Source organism: Scyliorhinus canicula, chromosome 8 (genome assembly GCF_902713615.1).
Source record: "Scyliorhinus canicula chromosome 8, sScyCan1.1, whole genome shotgun sequence".
NCBI classification, from domain to species: Eukaryota; Metazoa; Chordata; class Chondrichthyes; order Carcharhiniformes; family Scyliorhinidae; genus Scyliorhinus; species Scyliorhinus canicula.
The window spans coordinates 123,105,121-123,112,382 of NC_052153.1; the positions used below are offsets into that span (position 1 = coordinate 123,105,121).

The 7,262-nt window shown below is 44.3% G+C and overlaps 1 non-coding gene across 1 annotated transcript; it reads right to left on the reverse strand.

The window, feature by feature from the left end:
* Positions 1–3,749: 3,749 nt before the first annotated feature.
* trnak-uuu lies at positions 3,750–3,822 on the reverse strand. The gene has a single exon. It is a non-coding gene; the product is annotated as a tRNA-Lys (tRNA).
* Positions 3,823–7,262: the final 3,440 nt, after the last annotated feature.

Consider the following 7,262-nt stretch of genomic DNA (forward strand, 5'->3'; position numbering starts at 1 on the left):
TCTCTGACAATATCTCGTTTCCAACAATTTCCCTATCACTGACGTCAAGCTCAGATGCCCTTTTCCCATGGCCCCTGCAACTTTTGTCCTGGATAATTATCCAATGTAGGAAATTGGGTTGGAATGTTTAACAACAATAGCCAAAATGATGCAAAAAATGAGAATGGTGTAAGCACTAAAAGTAGAGAAACTTTTGCTGAAGTTGTCAAATTTTTTAAATGATAGGTTATTGTTTGTAAATGAGCGATGACTAATTTTGGCACGTGGGGGGAGGGGAAAGAATTCTGCCAATGTTTACCAACCATTACACTCCATTTCCTCGCCAGAAGGTGTTCATTCCTTGCTGACAGCTCGTCATGCATGAGCTTTGATTGTGAACGATAGCTGAGAAATCAATTAGTATCACACACATTGCAAACCCATTCTACTTCGACTATGCACACACACAGTTCGAGAATTGGGAGATGAAATCCTGTTAAAAAACAATCAGGAATAGAACTCTCAGCCCTTACTCCTTTCAGCACCAAGATCAATTATAGTTCCACTATGATTGCCCTTCCTGAAATTTACTTACTCAGCACACATCAGAATTAAACCCGAGTGCTTTCTGATGCAAAGGCTTTAGTTACTCACTGTATAAACTTGTTGAGAATTGGAGGAACGATGCCCAATTATTCTAAGCATCACATGAGTTAGGGAAGTTAAGTTCCATTATGGTAACATGTCATACAAACATTTGACACTTTATTTAGAAACATTAAAAATTTTGTTGGCTCATCACTGAATCGTTTTTAACTTTCGCGATAACATTTCTGTGGCACATCCAAAAATAATACAAGAGCAGAATTTTCCATTTTCTCAGTCTGTGCTATAAAAAGAGAGACATTCCATCTGACTAAATGGCACGCAGTCTTTTTATTCAGTGTTGTATATGAGCCAAAACATTTTTAAAGGATTAAAAATTATAGAAAGCTGAAGAGCTGAGAAATATATGTGAAATAACACTGAAAGTGGGCAAAAATTTAAACTGGCAGAAATATACTCGAGCATATCAAATGGAATATTCTTGCCAGAGTACATTGTGAGATACTTTACAGAGCAATATATGATCAATGCTAATGTGCTGTTGATTCTATTTGCTGCTATAAATTCTCTAGTTTAATTTTAATGAAGAATGAATACATCTCAAGTTCAGAATTTTGTCATTGCAATTTCTTTTCTGAAGCACACAGAAAAATCAAAGTATTTTCAGAAGAGCCCTTCTATGATTATGAACTCCACAATATGGTGACAAAATCTCACAAAATCATCAATGTTACATGATCACCATTAATCAAATCAGTTAACAGTTCACCTTGACAATCAATGGCATTACCATCACTGAATCCCCCACGATCAACATCCTGTGGGTTACCATTTGCCAGAAACGGAATTGGATCAGCTATAAAATCCATTTGCCTGGATGAGTTCAGCGCCAACAATAATCAAGAAGCTTACACCATTTAAGACAAAGCAGCACACTTGACAGCTGCCCCATCCAGCCCCATAAACCTTTCACACTGTCCATGCCCAACACGTGTGGCTGTAGTTTGTACCAACCACAAAATGCACTGCAGCAAAATGTACTGCAACTCACCAAAACTGCTTCGACAACACATTCCAGAAAGACAAGGCGAGCAGGAGCATGGGGCCATCACAGCCTAGACGTTTCCCTCCAAATCATCACCATTCTGACTTGGGAATATATCACTAATCCTTCATTGAAGAACCTCCTTAATAGCACTGTGGGTGCACCTACATCATATGGACTGCAATGGATCATGAAGACAGCTCATCATAACTGGGTAATCAGGGATGGGCAATAAATGCTGGGCTAATCATTGAAGCCCTCATCCCGTAAATGGTTAAATGAATAAAAAAAATCATTCACATTCACAATATTTGACAAACAATAACACAACTTCTCTCAGAATAGAACAAATATTAAACAGCAATAAAACGCGTGAAAAATGCCTAGGTTTTTCCATAATTAAATGGAGGAGGAAAGCATGATTTGGAACAAGCAATTGGAACAAGCAATGACTGGGCTTTGACAAAGAGTCATCGGACTCGAAACGTTAGCTCTTTTCTCTCCCTACAGATGCTGCCAGACTTGCTGAGATTTTCCAGCATTTTCCCCTTCGTAGCAATTTCTGATAATGGCTGTAAAGTGCTTTGGAATGCATTTAGTTTATGAAATGTGCTGAACAAATACAAGTCCTTCTTCTCCTTCTTTCATGAACAACGAGAGATCAGTTTCATTATTTCCAGTAGGTTTCAGCTTTGGCTTAGCCATAGGACTCTCAGAGGTTGTAAATCTAGTCCCATCCCTGTAATCTAGAGTGACTCTTCCATGTTGCACTGAAGGAATGCTGCACCAGTGGAGGTACAAATTTTTTGTCCGAGGTATTAAACCAAAACCTTGACTTGCCTCTCAAGTGGCTGTAGAAGATTCCATGGCTTTATTTGAAAAACAGCGATAGTTTTCCTTTCCTCCGACCAACATTTACCCCTCAATCAACACCACCGGGAAACAGGTTCTTTGGTGAGTTTTCTGATGGCTATTTGTGAGGTCTTACTGTGTACATATTAGCTGGATATTTCTCTAAATTAGAAATTGTGATCAAACCTCAAATGTACATAATTGGTTATGAAGCACTTTAAGATGTCCAGAGGTAACGTAAAGCGTTAAAAAATTGGAAGTTTATCAAAAGAACACAGAGTTTCAGTTATTGTTTTAATGTCATTGCCAGCTACTTAATTCTCTTTGTGATATACAGTGCGTTGGCTTTGTAGAAGTGACATAATATTGGTGACAGGATAATAAAGATGCCGTGGTGGAAATTGAGGTTGTACAGAGATGAGGTTATAGACACTAAAAACTATATGACAGTTTTGAGGTTGTCAGCTGCCCAGAAATCAATAATCGTTTATACCAACATCAACATTATATTCCTTATGGTCCACACCCAGACAATATGGAGCAGGGAAACACTTAATGCCCTCCAGTGGAATTAATAGGCAAGGACATGGACCCAAAGATCTGTGTCCAGGTGCTGAGATTCTTTGAACGTATGTTCTGAGGAAGTTAAGGGAACGACATTTGACAAAATAAATAAATATAACAAATTATTTGTTTATTTTTCTAATATGTATTTAACTTTTTTCAAGGAAAGGTTTTTCAAGAGTACAACAACAATTTTTTTTTAATTTAAAATACCCAGTTCTTTTTTTCCAATTAAGGGGCAATTTACCGTGGCTATTCCACCTTTTTGGGTTGTGGGGCTGAGATCCACACAAACACGGGGAGAATGTGCAAACTCCACACAGACAGTGGGCTGGATTCTCCGCTGGTGAGGTGCTCCATTTTGCTGGCAGCCCGGGGGTTTCCTGACGGTGTGCGGCTGCCCCACAATGGGAATCCCTATTGACTTGCAGGCGTAACGAAGCATCCCGCCGGTGGAGTGAAGCTGAAATGTGGCGTGGCGGGGCAGGGTGCAGAATCCAACACAGTGACCCGGATCGACAAAGTAGCTAATTGCTTCAGAATTTAAACTGCAATCAAGGTCAAAAAAATCCTCGGGCCCAGGTCCTCGGCGCCATGAGGCAGCAGAAAACATTAAAGTATCTGAATTAAAGAGAGCAGCATGAAATGCTTGTGATCCCTACACTTGCAAGATTTGCATGCAAAACGATAATTTAAAAAACATCACCAGAACAGGGACTTGAACCCTGGACCCTCAGATTAAAAGTCTGATGCTCTACCATCAGAGCCACCCAGGCTACAACAGCAAGTTGAATTTATATAGCATCTTTAACACAACAAAATCTCCCAAGGTGATCACTGAATATAAAAAATACTGGAAAGATGAATGTAACCTCTGTTCTTCATGTAAAATGTGCTGGGTTGAACATTGCACATTCCCTTCACTTCTGTAGATCGGAGTTCAAATTAAAGGCAAATTGCAGATGGACTTCTTACTTTTCCTCAGTAATTTTGGCAGCCTCAGTTCAACTGTTACTGCATGAAATTCAACAGTACAGAAACTGTCCAAAATGCAATATGAGACTGACAGGTAATTATGATATTGGCTCAGTTGCCTATATTCATGTTTCTGAATCAGATTGACTATGAATTCAAGTCCAAGCCAAGGCTGAAACAAATGCCCTGACACTCCGAGGGACCACTGTATTGTTCAATGCAATGAAATGGAATCCGTTTCATCATATTCCTGCATGTTGACCCCATTCCAAATTGTAGCAATAAGAACACTTAGATAGCCAGGGCAGGGTATGGATTCGATAGTCTTTTGCTTGGGGCCTTCCATTAGGATTTTGCAGGACAAACAAGTATTTGTGCAATTCTACATCCACTTAAGCAGGTATATTGTGCCCTGATTGAAGAAATCATCCCAAAACAGTAGCTCCTAAAATGCAGCATTCCCACTGAAATCTTTATGGATACTAAGATTGCATTCCTGGGACATCATGAGAACTCCTCCTAACATGCCCTCTTTAATTCAGTTGGAGAAAGGGATGGAACATATGTTAATGCATTAGATGGCTGATAGGGTAAAATCCTGGTGGAACTGAGTTCTGTGTAAATTCTGGGTATGTCCCCACCCTCAGGCAAAAATCACCCATTGTGTTTCTTGGAGCTGAGGACATTGGAGTCAATAACCTAATCCAATAGGATACTGATGGAGTGATACATTATAGGACCGACTGCTTTGGCAACTTCTTAAACCTAAAACCTATGATCAGATGGATTCCTTGGCACCATTGATGTAAATTGCCTGTTAGATTTACCTGGTGTGGTGGTATGATTAACATAGCGGCCTGAAGGGCAGCACGGTGGCGCAGTGGGTTAGCACTGCGGCCTCACGGCGCTGAGGTCCCAGGTTCGAATCCCGGCCCTGGGTCACTGTCCGTGTGGAGTTTGCACATTCTCCCCGTGTTTGCGTGGGTTTCGCCCCCACAACCCAAAGATGTGCAGGCTAGGCAGATTGGCCACTCTAAATTGCCCCTTAATTGGAAAAATGATTGGGTACACTAAATTTATAAAAAAAAAAACATAGCGGCCTGCCATTGGTGCAGAACACCGGCTTACCATTGGCCCTGGTCGGTTATGTGCCTCTCGACTGATTGGTTGAGACCAGCCATGTGACAGCTCCCCGATTGGTCGAGAGGCTGAGTTAACCCTGCCTCCAGGGCGGGGTATAAATACCCAGTACCCCCGGCGGTCATCCATTTACTGTAGTCGACCGCAGGGCTAACATATAGCTGATTAAAGCCATACTTTTGTACAACAACTCGTCTCGCGTTCAATTGATGGTACATCACCTGGGGTGGGAATCTAAATTCCTGAGTCTAAGCGTTGACGTTGGAGCAGGATTCGTCGACTTTCACAGCAGCAAAACTGGCACCCTACCTGGCCAATATAGCGACTTTAAGGGGCTAGCATCGGCACCACGTGAAACACAATCAATTCCAGTGAGAAAAAGTGCCAGATTCACAGGATTCGCGATTGATTACTCAGGAGGCTGACAAGTTGCAGCTGTATATATACACACTTCACTCCCCACACACACCATCTCAGCCAACAAGATGGTAGTGAGATGAGTGGCACCACGTTTCATGGATTCCAAGCTGGAGACCCTCCTGGATGCAGTGGAAGAGAGATTTGCCACCCTGTATCCTGGCTCGGGAAGGAGGATGCCAGTTGCCGCCGTTTGCCATGCCTGGGCGCAGGTGGTAGAAGCGGTCAGTGTCACGATCAACACCATCCGGACTGACCATCAGTGCCGTAAAAAACTGCATGACCTCCTCAGAGTGGCCAGGGTGAGCAGGCAACACTGTGCCCCGACCACTAACCCCTGTCCCACACGCCGGTAACCACCCCCTCAGCTGAAGGGTTGCTAAACCCCCACCCTGCACAACTTGCCGGCACCCATACCGGCCGGGTGCCTTAGGCATTGAAGCCACCATTTACCCATCCCCCGGGCTACGTGCTGACCAGCAACAGGAGAGCTGCTCGAAGGCAGCCCTCGACAAGAGACCCAAGACATCCCAGAGCTAAAGCCCAGAGATGACACTGATTTCCCCTCACAGCTGTCTCCAACACCCTCCACCATTCCAGAGACAATCACCTCGTTTGGACACTTTAGTGAAGAGGCTCCTGGGACACTCTCTAGTGCTCACCACACAGATGATCCGGTACAGCAGGTGGGGTAGGAACACCTGAGGGGGCAGACGGTCGGAGGGCAAGCCAACCCCAGGAACAAGCTGTCGTCTCCAGATGGGTTTCGGGCTTTTGGATTGGGCGGTCCCATCGATTGTAGTGATGCAGTCACAAAGCCAGGGACTACTTGACGGATTGTCGGAGAGCATCCAGTACCTGCAGGTGCAGATGGAGGAGTCTAACCGCGTGCAGGAGCAGGAGGTGATGCCGACCATGCGTGCCACCCAGGCTAACACCGCACGGGTGGCAGGCACAGAGGGTGGTGTCCCAGTCCCAGAGGGGGATGGTGTTGTCACTAGCTGATGTGACTCAGACAGAGAAGGTGGTGACACAGTCAATGGGTAATGTGGCACAGTCCCAGGCGGTTATGGTCCACTCCCTGTGCACCATGGCTACAAGCATGCAGACCCTGATCAAGACCAGAGCGGGCCTCCAGGACTGGCACCACCAGGTGGCAGGGGAGCCTAAGGAGATAGCTCACATATCAGCTGCATGTTCATCGAGTGGAACCCCTTTTGGTTTGTATAGAGCGGCCTGTCATCTGCAGGTCCTCGTGGGGGGACATGCATCCTGTCGATCACGGCCTGGACCCAGGGCATGTGAGCGATAGTGGCAAACCCGCTGCCCGGGCATCGTGGTGGGCTCAGTCCACACTCAAATGGATGCATATTTTTTTTATTTTAAAACAGCTACTTCCACTTATCAGATCGATCGACGTTAATCTCAGAATTTTACATAAAAGTTAAAGAATTTACCGTGCAGAAGGCGAGCATTCGGCCCATCGAGTCTCACCGGCCCTTGGAAAGGAAAGAGCACCCTACTTAAACCCATATCTCCACCCTATCCCCGTAACCCAGTAATCACACCTAATATTTTGGACACTAAGGGGCAATTTAGCATGGCCAATCCACCTAACCTGCACATCTTTGGACAGTGGGAGGAAACCGGAGCATCCAGGAGGACTTTGGGGGTAGTTTCAATA